This window comes from Lepisosteus oculatus, chromosome 27, assembly GCF_040954835.1.
Source record: "Lepisosteus oculatus isolate fLepOcu1 chromosome 27, fLepOcu1.hap2, whole genome shotgun sequence".
NCBI classification, from domain to species: domain Eukaryota; kingdom Metazoa; phylum Chordata; class Actinopteri; order Semionotiformes; family Lepisosteidae; genus Lepisosteus; species Lepisosteus oculatus.
The window spans coordinates 11,246,170-11,260,580 of NC_090722.1; positions in this window are offsets into that span (position 1 = coordinate 11,246,170).

Genomic DNA, 14,411 nt, shown 5'->3' on the forward strand with positions numbered 1-14,411 from the left:
GCTCATCCCTCTTGCTTGTCTTGCTGGTAGTTAGGTGACCCCCTGCATTGTGCCCCCCCATTTCTTGAAAGATCTAGGAGCCCGCTCTAATGACATGTCTGGGACGCTTTGCTCCATGCACCCGCCACTCTTAGTGTAAAGACAAATGCCTAATCACAAACCCCGAGGTTGTAGGTGAACTTTTGCTATTTGTTTTTTGCATTTTCATCTGCATTTTCCCTGCTAACCACCCCCCATGGTGTCTCATCATCGAGGCAGCGCGAGAGTGACACGTTGGCACAGAAACTCGGACTCCCGGGACGTTGAACACTGCCCTTCAGGAAGTGCTGTGACCGCACTGCAGCTAGGCTGCTAACGCACTTCAGGGATCTGGAATGAGATTAGCAGCAGCGCCCTAAATAGCACTGGAAATCACGCCTTAAAGCAAACTGCTGCTTTCTCACAGAGGCCAGCCTCAGGGCTCGGCACAGGCTGAGACCTATAGTACAGACCCTGTCTTGGTAGAGTCTGTTCTCACGTCAGAGGGCTGAGCTCATTAGGTGACTGTGCCCAGGACTGCAGACATACACATTTCCAAGCACCACTGGGGATGTGTGTTTGGAGGGGTATTTGATGTATTCTTGGTGTTTGGTAAAAATTACCCCCTGTGACTTCTAGAGTCTAGAATTCTGCAATGCTGTCAGTGAGAGCTGTGTCTCTCCTCCAGTGGATGGAGACTGCTGTGGTCCTGCAGTGCTGTCGGTGAGAGCTGTGTCTCTCCTCCAGTGGATGGAGACTCTGCTGTGGTCCTGCAGTGCTTTCAGTGAGAGCTGCGTCCCTCCTCCAGTGGATGGAGACTCTGCTGTGATCCTGCAGTGCTGTCAGTGAGAGCTATGGCTCTCCTCCAGTCAATGCTGACTCTACTGTGATCTTACAGAGCTGCTGGGGTTCTGTGTAGGTATTTCACTGCTCAGTGTAGCTGATGGCCTGGAAGCAGAGGGCGTTCTGCTCCATTACGTTAATAATTGATCTGATTAAGCAATTGGGCACTGGGCTGGAAACCAACCAGAAGTTGCCCATATCTCTTGGGGCGCGTTGCGGTTGTCATGGCGAGCGCCCCACCTTCCTCCACCACGACACCGCGAACAGCAGCTGTTCAGGAAGATGGACAAGGGCACCTTTTCCATTTCCACAAGCTTTCTGGCTTTCAGTCCCTCTCTGTGTATGGCACCAGTACCATATCCACAGCATTCTGGAAACATAATTTTAAAAGTTTAAAGGTACAAACATAAAGACATAATGTGAAATAGAAATATATGTGCATTTTTCACATCTATAGACATAGCTACATATATATGCATATTTGAGACCTGTACATGTCTTTAATTTGTCTCTCTACACAGTCTCAGACAATGAGAAGGAAATTGTATATCAGAAGAAAATGTGGCACAAAAAATAAAACAATAGATTCTTTAAATCAGGTCTGTCCAGCCCAAAACCTTGCAGTCCAACTCACATCTTTGCAAACTCACTTATCTTATTATTGGCTTAATGAAGCCAGCCAGCAATCGTGTTCTTACCTTGACACCTCAGTACTCTGTGAGTGGCAGTAACACAGTGCTGAGGACTGTATCAAGTGACTCATCACAGGGGGTGTGTGCAGGACAGTGGAAGAGATGGTGGAATTGGAGACACACTGACCAGCCCTCCAGGAGCAGGACTGGATAGCCCTGCAGACACACTGACTGACCCTCCAGGACCAGGACTGGACAGCCCTGCAGAAACACTGACCAGTCTCTCCAGGACCAGGACTGGACAGCCCTGCGGACACACTGACCGGCCCTCCAGGACCAGGACTGGACAGCCCTGCAGACACACTGACTGGCCCTCCAGGACCAGGACTGGACAGCCCTGCAGACACACTGACTGACCCTCCAGGGCCAGGACTGGACAGCCCTGCAGACACACTGACCAGTCTCTCATAGGACCAGGACTGGACAGCCCTGCAGACACACTGACCAGTCTCTCATAGGACCAGGACTGGACAGCCCAGCTTTCATTGTTGTTTCATCGTATCTGCAGTTGTGCAGACAGGCAAAAGACTGCGCAATGAAAGAAGAGTGGAGTATTCATGGAAGCTGAGCTTTGTGACTCTCATCCCACCCTCAAGAGTTTTGCTGAGATAATTATCTTGATTAAAGAAGAAAGCCCTTTTCCTGAGCCCGTCTTTCAGCGGCTCTGTGATCAGTGTGACACACTTTCCACCCCAGAGGCTCCAGTCAGTGCAGAACCGCAGTTTCTCCTCGGGAACAAAACCAAGAAGTGCAGTGGTGTCAAGGCTATGATCTTCAAGGCGCTATATAGCCGTGAGGCCACGGCGTCGCCCTCTTCACTCTCACCCCCTGAACAGCACAGGAGCGAAGCCGGTGCTTACAGAAACCCCGCTGTGACACCCCTTCATGCTAGCAGGCGTGACAAATAAATAATGACCGCTCACATTTTTAATTTACAAGGCCGATGAAAAATTAAGCACGTCAGCCCGAGACACGGATTAAAAACGAAATAAATAAACCGCCGAGGGAGGGGGGAGGGGGCCGCGGGGACCCCCTGTCTGTCTTTAAGGAGCCGCGCGCTTGCTGGGTCCGGACCCGGGGCCGGGCAGCGCGACCCCCAGTCTCAGACAGCTGCCCCCTGCGCCCCTCGTCACTGTAATGCCTGCTGATAGGTGCCAACTATTAATAGAGTGAGCTGGTGCCGCAGTGGAGCTGCTCGCGCTTCTCCGGCCCCCATCGTCACCCCCCTCGTTACTCACCTTCACTTTGTTCGAAACAGAAACAGAAACAGAAACAGGGCCCGCAGGCGGCGCCGGGGAACGTCGACCCCACTCGCCTCTCGGCCAGGGCCGAAAATCCGGAAAATCCGGCACTGCTCTTGGCCACCCTGAGACCTGAGAATGGAAAAAAAAAGTTTGGGACATGATTCTGGTCTCAAAACGAGAAATTTAAATGGAATTGAGAAATAATTTGGGGTACATGTGGCCTTTGTTGTGTGTGTTGGTGTCGGCAAGCCTTACCGATCCCTTCTCCTCCCCCTTTGGAGACGAAGCCCGTGTCGTTAGGGTGTTTTCCAAAGGGCTCTTACTCTTCGGCAGCCCCTCCGGCCACACGCTCCTCCCAGGGCGCTGCGGGTGTCCGGTGTGTCAGGCGAGAGCGCAGATAAGACCTTCCAGTCAGTGGTGCGGCCGCGCAGGCGAGGGGTATTGATCAGCCGGCCTGTTGTGATAGGGACGAGCGAGCAGCATGACCCTCTTCCAACTTCCAGGGGAAAACACACCTTAAGCAGGAAGTCAAACCGAAGACGTTTCCACAGCTGGGCCTCAGAATTTATGACACATCCACACGGTCAGATTAGCTCTGTGTGACACACACAATCACAGGCAGATACACACACAATCACAGACAGATACACACATGCACACACAATCACAGGCAGATACACACACACAATCTCAGACAGATACACACACAATCACAGACAGATACACACATGCACACACAATCACAGACAGATACACACACACAATCGCAGACAGATACACACACACAATCACAGACAGATACACACATGCACACACAATCACAGGCAGATACACACACACAATCGCAGACAGATACACACACGTGCACACCGAGGGACGCAGTAGTGACTGCAGACTCCAGCTGCTGAGGACGCTTGGAGTGACTTGAAAGGAGCAGAGCTGCTGCCAGGAGAGCAGGAGAGCAGGAGAGGACGTCAACCCCTCTCCCAGAACCCCACAGCCGCCTTCCTGCCCCGGCCGTCCCCTTCCGCTGGCCCGCCGCCGCTGGACTGGACCCCCAACACAAAGACCAACCCGGAGAAAACAAGGAGGGGAAACGGATTGGTTATATTAGGATTCAGCTGTCTGGAGCATCAGCCAGATTTCTAATTGTCTGATCTTCAAACAGCTGTAGTGGAGCAAACTATCAATCTGCCTATCAGTCTGTCAGCGTATCTATCAACCTGCCTGTCAATCAATCTGATTCTCAGACTGTTGGACTAGCAGTGTCTCAGTCTCTCTGTGCCCAGGTGTGTTCATCGCTGCTCTGTAGGTGTGCGTTACACATCCAGCTTGTCCAGTTCTTACTGTCCGTCCCGCAAGGCCCCTGGAAATTCCGAGCTCAGTCAAGGAGGGGCCACACCCATGATGGGCACCAGAGTGTAGCACGCACACGCACACACACGCACGTGCTGGGATATTTTAGAGGCTCTAATGAGCCGAGCCGGCCTGCGTCTGGAGGCTGGGAGGAAGCCGGAGAACCCGGAGATAAGCCAGGAGATGGTATCCAGGTTCTCTCCCGGAGTGAAGGAGAGGAATTCAGCGCACTTCCTGTTTCTTCCCGGGCTGGAAGGAGTGGTTTCCTGCACAGAGGGGTCGCGTTTCCTTTCTTCTGTCTCCTTGAGCTCCTCTTTCTATTCCAGGACTCCCTGGCTGGTGTCCTCATCTGGTTTTCCTTCCCCACGACACCCTTAAGGACGGGCGAGAGAGGCCGCACGGAAGGGAGACTTAACGAGGACAGACAGGACGAGCGCCAGTGGGCGGGCAGACTCTCAGACGTGCAGGATGGCCTTCAAACTGTCCCGCTGGAATGTCTTTTGTAGTTGGAAAGAAAGCTATCCAGCTCCAGACTGTAACTTCTTCTTTATTCTTCTTTTTAACTTATTCCAACACTGTAACAGGGCTACTTCCTGACTGGGAGAGTAAATGACTTGGAATTCCCAACACCCATTCTCCTTGGAATTTATCTACCGGCACAGGCCTATAGAGGAAAACTGGGGTAACCAAAGAAACGCTGCACCAGTGAAAGTTGGAACACGCAGACTCCACACGGACGGGCTCCCCAGCCCTAAATCTATCCCAGTGTCCCGGAGCGGTGAGGAGGCAGTGTTACTATCCATTCTGGCAGCCTTCCCTTCAAATCGACTGCCACTGATCCCCCCCAAAACAATGTTCAAAGTCTGAAAGATTTTCAGAATCTTTTCCCACAGCCAGGGCACCCCGATTCCTGACCGAGGTGATTCAGCAGCTCACCAGCAGCTGTAAGACCCCGCCACCACCAACTGGCCGCCTGCTGGAGCCCAGCAGGTGTGAGCCTGGCCAGTACCTGGAGGGGAGACTCCTGGGAGAGCTGAGCTCAGACAGCAGGGACCACACTCCAGTGCTGCTGGTAGAGAAGCGTGACTTTTCTCTGGATCTCTGCCCTCCCTGTGCTTTCCCATCATCCCAGGATTCTCCGGCCAGGCCTGGCGGCTGCCCAGTGCTCTGTTGTGCGTGTGTGCGGGCGCGGGCGCGTGCGGAGCGGCGGTTCCTATTGTTTCTCCCTTTTCCCCTCTCCTATTAATAGCATGGCGGGGGGAGTGGAATCTTCTTGTCTGAATGTGTCCCCCCCCCGCGCCATCAGCAGGACGGCAGGGCTGTCTGTTGAAGAAGGGGCTGGGCGGGGGGGGTGAGCTGACCAGCCCCACTCATCTCTCAGCAGGCCCCCTCGTCTCCTGCTGGAGCTTCTCCAGGACCCTGTGTCACGCAGGGGGGGGCGTCTTTACAAATGAAGTGGTTTTGAAAATTCACGCTTGGGAAACGAACAGTTTCCTTTTCAGATCCTCTTACATTGCATTAGGTAAGTACACAGGCCAGAGGAGGTTCTGCTTTTTACGCGTTAAGCTGTCTTGAGGCCAGCGCCTCAAGAGCAGAGGTCACTTCCTGTGATGGTGCCTGCTACATCCTGGTGCTGCTGCCGGCTTTTGATTGGTGGACTCGGATCACGTGACCCGGGGTTTATAGGCCCACCTGAGTCTCAGCCGAGAGACAAGACAATCGAGCTACAGGCCTGGGGGACACCCTGGGAACCCCTCTTCTGTGTCTCTGTGTTACAAGAAAAAGGGGTCAGAACCCCTACTGTAGGCAACCAGGTGCTAAATGTTTTATTTCGACATCTTCTGTGTAGTGTAAAGCTTAATGTAGTCTGTAGCAATGAAAAGAAAGTTTTACTCCAGCATGGGCCTCTGTCTTGTTTCAAAACAACAGAAGAGAAACCCATTTTAAAAGGATAAAGTATCGTTAAGGGTGAACTGTAACGAGTTCAATTCAGATTGTGCTCCAAACCCTCTCAAACAGACCCTCTGTGTTCTCGCTGTGTGTCCTTAATCCGGCCTCCGTCTGACAGTGTTTGCTCTTCAACTCCCCCTCCTCCCAGCATTCCCTGCTTCCTACGACCCCCAGCACCTGTCTCCTGCCCAGCTTCCTCGGCAACATCTGTCTCCCGTGGCAACCACTTCGCAGATAAACGCACAAGCTACCTGCTTCCCCACCGGCGCTGCCGTCTGATTGGCAGAGACCGAGGACACAGGGCACGCCACGCCCATGAGGCTCACCTGAGTTCTGTCTTCCTCAGAGTGCTCCCTTCACACACTAATCAAGTCTTCTGCTCTTTTAATTAATTCCGGTTCGATCCTGCATGACGTGCCTTGATGTGCTCCATAATAGAGGCACTTTTTTACACAACAAGGTCTAGGACAAGCTTTCCAGCCACGTTGCGATGCCATTACTCAGTACCCAGGCTTCTTTCACAAAGCAACGGGATGAGATCCTCCCGACAGGACAGCAGGTGCTACTTCACACAAAGGGTGGTGGGTGGGTGGAACAAGCTGGCCCACCATGATGTTGAAGCCGATACCCTGGTTTAATTAACGAAACAGCTGGATGAGATCCAATTAGAATGCTTTCTACCAAACAGCCTGGACAGGTTGAATGTGCTCCTCATGTTTGTCCCGTTTTTACTGTTTTTAAATAAAATGCGTCTCATCTAATGGCTGACCTCTTACTGCTGCCAGCCATGCGGACAGCTGGTCAGACTCCACTCTGGGCTCTTACAATCTTTAATTCACCTGGTGCAGCAGTTTCTCACTCTTGAACCCTGATCTGCTGTGTGTCTCCCAGGTGGGGCTACTGGTGCAGAATGACCCCCTGTGTGTCTCTCATGTGGGGCTGCTGGTGCAGAGTGACCCCTGTGTGTCTCTCATGTGGGGCTGCTGGTGCAGAGTGACCACTGTGTGTCTCCCAGGTGGGGCTGCTGGTGCAGAGTGACCACTGTGTGTCTCCCAGGTGGGGCTGCTGGTGCAGAGTGACCCCTGTGTGTCTCCCAGGTGTTCTGTACTTGAGATGAAGTAGGTTCCTTATCATATGTAAAGTGCTTTGGGCATAGTTTTAGACATGAAAGGCGCTACATAGACTCAATTATTATAACTTTTGTTTAAACAGTACTTTAAGAAAGTTTGTATGTCACTGCCCTAAGTGACGCCTTCATTACCTGAGGTTAGTTTGCTTCGATTGCTTTCTTCTTTCTTTTCCATAGGACCAATTAAGCAATCAATGAATTAAGTAACCGCTGGATTTGGAGCCTGAGTTTCAGTCGGAAGTCTGGAGAGCCTGAGGCGGGCTGTGTCTGTCTCAGACTGTGTGCGTCTTTGTTAATTGTGCTGCCTGCCCTGTCAACACCCACGAGGGACAGGCTGTGTGTCACTTCACATCACCGAGCTCGGGCTCAGGACCGCTGCCAGACAGACTCTTCCCGGGAACGCGCTCAGAGGACCGGGCTTTGTGCGGAGGAGGAACAGCACAGCTCTGACGGGATCCTCCTGTCCCAGCAGAGCCCCCGGCTCCCGAAAAACCACACGTCCCGAGACAGGATGGGAACTTGATGTTGCTGCTGAAAAAGAGCATAATAACTGCTGAACTTTCATGGCTGGATAGTCACTGGGGAGAACAATAAATTAAAATGAATCTGGTCTTATTTGTGTTTCCTGTTGCTTTTGGTCTTCTGCTTCTTGGATTAATTTGGGCACAGTAAAGGTTTGCAATTAGTTTTAAATGTTCAGGATGTTTAATCCGGGCTCATGCAGACAGTCCCTGAGAGAGGGCCTGTAGCCCTGATGAATGAAGGACCGACACCTGTGCATCGGCATCCACCTGTTAAAGACGAAGCACAAACCAGCAGCCGATCCTTAAGCAGCACTGAGGCCTGGCTGTGCAGTAGCTATAGAAGCATCAGACACTGCTGTCTCCTCCACAGTTGGCTCGGGACATTCCAGATCTCTTGTACTGTTGATTTATTTATTAATTTTCCCCAGCTTTCATAACAAAACCGATGGTCTGAAAGCAGAGGCCAGCTGCTGGGAAATAAATATTGATCATGATGAGCCTGATTCCGGCCTCATCTGTTCCTCCATCTGCCGGAGAGAGCAGGAGAGGCTATAATCATCATGGCTGCATCCGAGAGGGCAGGAATACATAATCCCATGCTCCCCGGAGCGACGTGCCAGCGCAGACACCAGCCACTCTGCTGTTGTTCCAGCCCTGCACACGCTGTGCCAGAGCCCTCCGCAGCCTGGCGCGCAGAGACGGGCGCTGTGCCCATCCGCCGCCCCCAGCAGCTGGGGCGGTACTGACTGTCCCATGTTCAGGAAGAGGGAAGCACTGTGGACTTGTTTAACTTGACCCCTGACCCCAGGGCAGGTAACGGGACTGGCTGTGCTGGGAAACACACTGTGTCTCTGAGTGTGTCAGAGCTGTACTGAGCACTGCGCCGTCTCTCTCAGTGTGACAGACCTGTACTGAACACTGCGCTGTCTCTCAGTGTGACAGAGCTGTACTGAGCACTGCGCCGTCTCTCTCAGTGTGACAGAGCTGTACTGAACACTGCGCTGTCTCTCAGTGTGACAGAGGTGTACTGAACACTGGGCTGTCTCTCAGTGTGACAGAGCTGTACTGAGCACTGCGCTGTCTCTCAGGGTGACAGTGTCCTGCAGTGTGTGAAAGAGTGTAACTGTTTTTTATGGATACTAGGAATTGATTACCGTCTGTTTTTTTGACAAGCAAATTATAATATTATCTGTACGGTATCCGAGTTAAAACGACCAAGCCAGCAAACGGATGAAACCAATCAGAAGTTACTCGAATAGCAGTTAAAAAAACATATATTGTTCAGAACATTTCACACACAAAACACACATAACTTGTCCTTTATCTGTCCGAGTTTGTCTTTGGCTTTTGTAGTTTTATTACCGTGTTCACTGGAAATCGAGTTTGTGTGTTTTTTTTTATTTATAATAGCACAGGGGTGTCAACCACAGCTCCTGGAGGGGGCAGTATCCCAGGATAAGGTCCAGAGTCGCACTTCAGTGACCACGCCTACCCTGGACGGGGAGGAAACCTGAACACTTAGTGGGAGCCTCACGCAAATTTAGACAGAACATGCAGACTCCGCTCAGACAGGCGCCGCGCATCCTCGCGTGAGGAACAGGTGTGCAAAACTGTCTGCGCGAGTTCGGGAGCCGCATTTATAAGCAGGCTTAGACTCCCCCCACCCCACCTCAATGCGGTGATTTGAAGCTACATTTCTTCCACAGGTCAGAAATCGGGTTTGACAGGCGTGGCATTTCTCACATCAGTAGTCCTGTAGACTACAGCTTTATCCTTTTCTCTGCTGCAGTTCCGCCCCCTCGGGTAAAAACTAATCCGCGCTCTCGTTAAGCCGTGACAAAAAAGATCAAATGTTTCTCTTCTTTTAAAACAAGACTTTTCCGCGATACCGATCTCTCCTCCCCGCGGGCGGTTTCGATTCCACGCATCTACGGTGTCTTCAAGGTGATTTTGTTTCCGCTCTCGGAAAATCCTCTAACGTTTTTCAGGAAAAGAATACAGAAGTCGCAAAAAACCAAGAACTTTATTCTTAGGCGGCTCACGTTGCTTTGGAAATTTACGGATTAAGAGACTCGGGAAGAAATAAATAAGACCCTTAAGTTCTTCATCCGTGTTTTGTATATATCATTGAAAAGTCAAGAGAGTGACAAGTTCTTTTAATAAGACTTGGCTAAGGCGGCAGTGGGGGGCTGCGGTTAGGTTGTGGGTTCGAATCCTCACGTAGCTGTGCGCCCTGAGCAAGAGACTTCACCCAGCTCTGCTGTCCGCGGGTGTGAGGACCAGCCAGGTGACGGTTCTCCAACGAAATTTGAAGAGTTTCTTCTTTGGCTTGATTTTAGTTTTAGGACCTTTTCTATCTGAAAAAACTTCCCTTTTTAACGACACCCTCCAAAAACCTGATTCAAGTGTCCCAGTTTCCTCTTTTCACAAAAAAAACAATCGATTTTCTTTCAAATTTCACGTTTGCTCTGCACCCAGTGAGTGCTGGCAAGACTTTCCTGTCGTTTTGTAAAGCAGTATATGGAGATCAGCCGGCCCGGTGGTTCAGGTCCAGTCCTGTTACACCAGGAGGACAGCTGGTCCAGTGGTTCAGGTCCAGTCCTGTTAGATGTGTATAGATGAAGAGATTATGCTAGCGGTGGCCTATTTATTCTATACTCGATTTAATCGATATATTAATTGACTGCAGGTTTCAGTTTTGTTAAAAAATGTGACCTGAAACGTGTGCTTTGTGGAATTCGATGTGTCATATAATTGTCTGGAATAACAGAATATAAAAGGTTGTTCTCAAACCTGTCTGTCTTTACCAGATGACCACGCTGGCTATGAGCGACCCGCGCGTGTCCGATACTGTCCCTGCGGCTCGAGACCGAGACAGAGCAGAGGCGATAGAACAAGCGCGCGAGCACCCTGCTCCCTGCCTGTTTGTTATCTCCTTGTTTTTATATCTTCTTGTGCTTGTAAACCAGGGGAAAGTACCATCTGCTGGTACAATATCCTCAATCTGGAATCTCGTGTTTCACTCCTGTTGCGAGACTTCAATTACATCGCCGCCTCATGTCCTGCCCGGATTACACAGCTCTCAATTCGGAGCGCTGTTATGTAGGTTAGATGGGGGGTGTTTCCTTTTCTTCCTCCGCCGACTGTGCTCCGAGAAAATGCCTCCCGCCCCGCCCGGGCTCGACTGCACTTCGGGCTGGTCCGCAGGTCCGGCCCGTTTGGAGTTCGGTGATTAATGGAAACAGCTGTTGGTTTCAGGTTTTAATCGAGTTTTTATGTCTACACGGGTCGGTTCATCGATCGTTTTTCTGTATTTTTATATTTTTTTGTGTCTTCCAGGCCCGGGACAACGGGACCGAATGGGCCAGGCTACCTGTACCCGTTCGACACCAGATGGTCCGAGACCAGGTCGAGAAGCTTCTCAGCTAAGGGCGCGACACAGCATGGTCCAGCCCCACGGCTTCGAACCTGCATATCCGCCTGTCCATCTAAAGGTGGGGATCCCCTCCGCGCCGTGAGGCCAGAGCTCGGACAGAGACAGGAGCCCAGCTGCAGAGCCCCCCCTGTCCCAGCGCTCCGCTGTCCGGGTCTGACAGCCAGCAGATACCCAACCTTGTGGCGCTACAAGGAGCCTGCAGGATTAATAGTGTCACTGCTCCGTGAGATTGATGAGCAGTCACTGCCTTATCTCACAGCCCCGGGCTGTCCTTGGCAGAAAAGCCTTTTCCCTGCGCTCCTGCAGTCAGCTGACGATTGGCACTCGTCGCTACAGCGCAAACACTCAATCAGGTTTCAGAACACGGAGTGATAAGCCACCCGCTCCGTGGGCTCAGGGGGGGCGCGGGTTCTGTCTCCGTGCCGGCTCTGCCCCGCAGGCAGGAGCCCGTCTCTCCCAGCCCGGTGGCCGCTCTGTCCCGGGAGCTCGGAGGTGCGACGACGTCGCCTCTCCTCTGTCAATCCCTGACCGCACTTCCGAGCGGAATAATAAAGATCTCATTAATTTAAGGACATCTCTTCGGGAATGAACCCTCTGGCGGGAACGCCCCCCACGGACGGGTGAAGTGGGGGCCGGAACAGAATCGCGTTTCGTCCATTCAGTCCGGCGGCCGGAATACCGGAGGAACCGAAAGCTTTTAATCAAGGTCTGGTTCCGGGTCTGGTTCCGGTCTGGTTCTGGGTCAGGGTCAAGACCCCCTGTTTCTGGGGAAGCCCTTCATCAGACAGGTTCCCTTAAATCCTCAATTGTCTCCCCACCTGGAGCAGGCGAGCTGGTCAGTGGGCCGTCTGGAGTTTGTTGGAGATGAAAGTCACAGAATGCTCCAGTTTTCAAGGCCCGAGGCTGGTGCCTGCCTGGCTCCACTGAACGGACGAACTGAGACCAGATCAGAACCTCCTTCCCAGGAGAGACGAGCCCGGCACTGGTGCCCTGGGCCCATCACCCTGCGGCGGTGAGACCTCTCCCCCTCTGGGGGCTGTCTGTGGGGGGGCTGGCCGCACTGACGCCCCCAGTCCACACTGGCCTGCCCCAATCTCTCCGGTGAGTCCCCCTTCCCCACCCACATCGCCGTAGAGAAACAGCTCCCGCGCCTGAACTCCTGTGCGATTACTCCCTGAGCGGCAGTGAAGCCGTGATGTGACATATGGTGCGCTGACGGGGGGACAAGGGGACGGTGGCTCTGTTCCACTGGTGGGGGGAGGGGAGGAGTGGGGGCAGTACCAGCATTACTGCGCTAATCTCCACGGGGCTGAAATGGAGCTTGCACAGGGGGCATTAAGTTCAGATCAGCACTGTCTGTCTCAGAGCAGCAAATAACTGCATCTGCTGTGCTCTGCAGATAGCTGTCTCTGTATAGACATCTGCCTATAGCTCTCTATAGATCTCTGTTATCTTCCAGTATAGATATACTCGAGATACTCCCTAAATAGCTACTACTGTAGATATCTGTCTCTATAAATTCCCATTGCTATAGATCTCTATCTCTGTAAATATCTGTTTATCTGAAAAGATTTCAATCTGTGTATCTAGCTACAGTGTATAAGTATCCACCTGTCACTATTGATATATCTCTTCAATTGTATGTCTATCTTTGCAGTTATCTACTGTGTCGATTTCTACAGATATTGTTGTTTCTCGAAAGAAGCCAGGGTATCATCTTTAAAAGCATGGTGGTGTAGATTGCCCCACACTCCCACCCCCTTTTGCGTAAGGAGGTGTTTCCTGTTCACTGCTTTAAATGTTCTTCCCTGTAGTTTCAAACTGTTCCCCCTGCTTTGTGTTTCACTGTTCGTTCTGAAGAAATCCACTGGCTTGGCTTTGACAACGACCTTGAGGATGTTGAATAATGGTATCAGGTCCTCTATTCAAGACAGAGAGATCATGAAGATTCTGGCCTCCCGATTCTCATATCTTCGAGTCTCTCCCTGCTCGGCCGGGGAGTCACATACTACTAGGGTGCCTGTTCATGGGCTTGAAATAAATCAGAATTGGCAGATTCAGCTCTAAAAATGCCGAATCTTACAGGTTTTCCCCCCATTTTCAAACATTTCCGTATCAGAGAGAAACTGCGAGTTTGTGTCCCCTTTATTTAGCTGTGAATTATTTTTTAGAATAAAAATGTTTATTTCTGTCTAGTCGTTTTTTAAAGATGATGTGCTACAGAAGAGTGCCAATTTCTTGGGTCTAATTATTAAAAATATTTTTTCATATAACAAAAAATAAATATTCTGTTGTTTTTTTAAAGACCTGGCACAGCAATTATTCCAGCTGAGTTTTTCTCTCCCGCGCACGCCTGTGTGCGCTCCCGTTCTCCAGCATCGTTTCACGCCCATTAATTCAATTCGGAAGCTGCAGAAACATGAAACGCCAAAAATAAATAAAGAAAGGGAGAAAACGCAATCGTCCTGCCGTGACAGTGCGTGTCACGGGGGTAATTTTTCCCCAGAAGTGTGACAGGACGAATCAGCCGGCTGCCCTGATGAACAGGACAGCCCGCAGATAACAGAACCCCTTCGCAATGAGGGGGTTTATTCGGATTTGCATAGACAAATAAAGGATTAATTCTCTATGGGACTGATCCACTCTTTTTTTTTTGCAAACTCATCTCACATGAAAGCAATTAAAAAAACTGCTCTGACGCTGCTGAGAGCAAATTTGGAGGAGCTGATCTCCTAAAGCTTCTTTATCTTTCTCTTGGACATGAATGGAGTAGAAAAACATTCTGGACTTATATGCTTTGGCTTTTGCTGGGCCCCCATCTTATTTGCTGAGCTACAGAGTACTGTATATAGATTTAGAAAACAGTCCTAGAGCAGTTTGGAATTCAGGCCTACATCATTGTGGACACACATTGAACACGACTGCGCAGAGGAACGGGTGCAAATTGCACAATCCCAGTGTGCACTGTTTGCAGGGTCTGATCCAGACAGACTCAGAGCTGTACTGCCAAAGGTCCTTCCAGCAAGTATTGGTGAAAATGTATGCCATCAAGTGACGCCATTCATTTTTTGTTCTTCCTTGAAGTTTCTGGTGTTTAGCTTCTTACGCCCATAAAAGCGATCAGTTTGAGCATTTGTGTTTGGGTTAAAAATTTTCCCTTGAAAGTGGTTTCCCAGGCTGTGGCTAAGGGCCCTGGAGATACAAGGAGATCCATTCCGG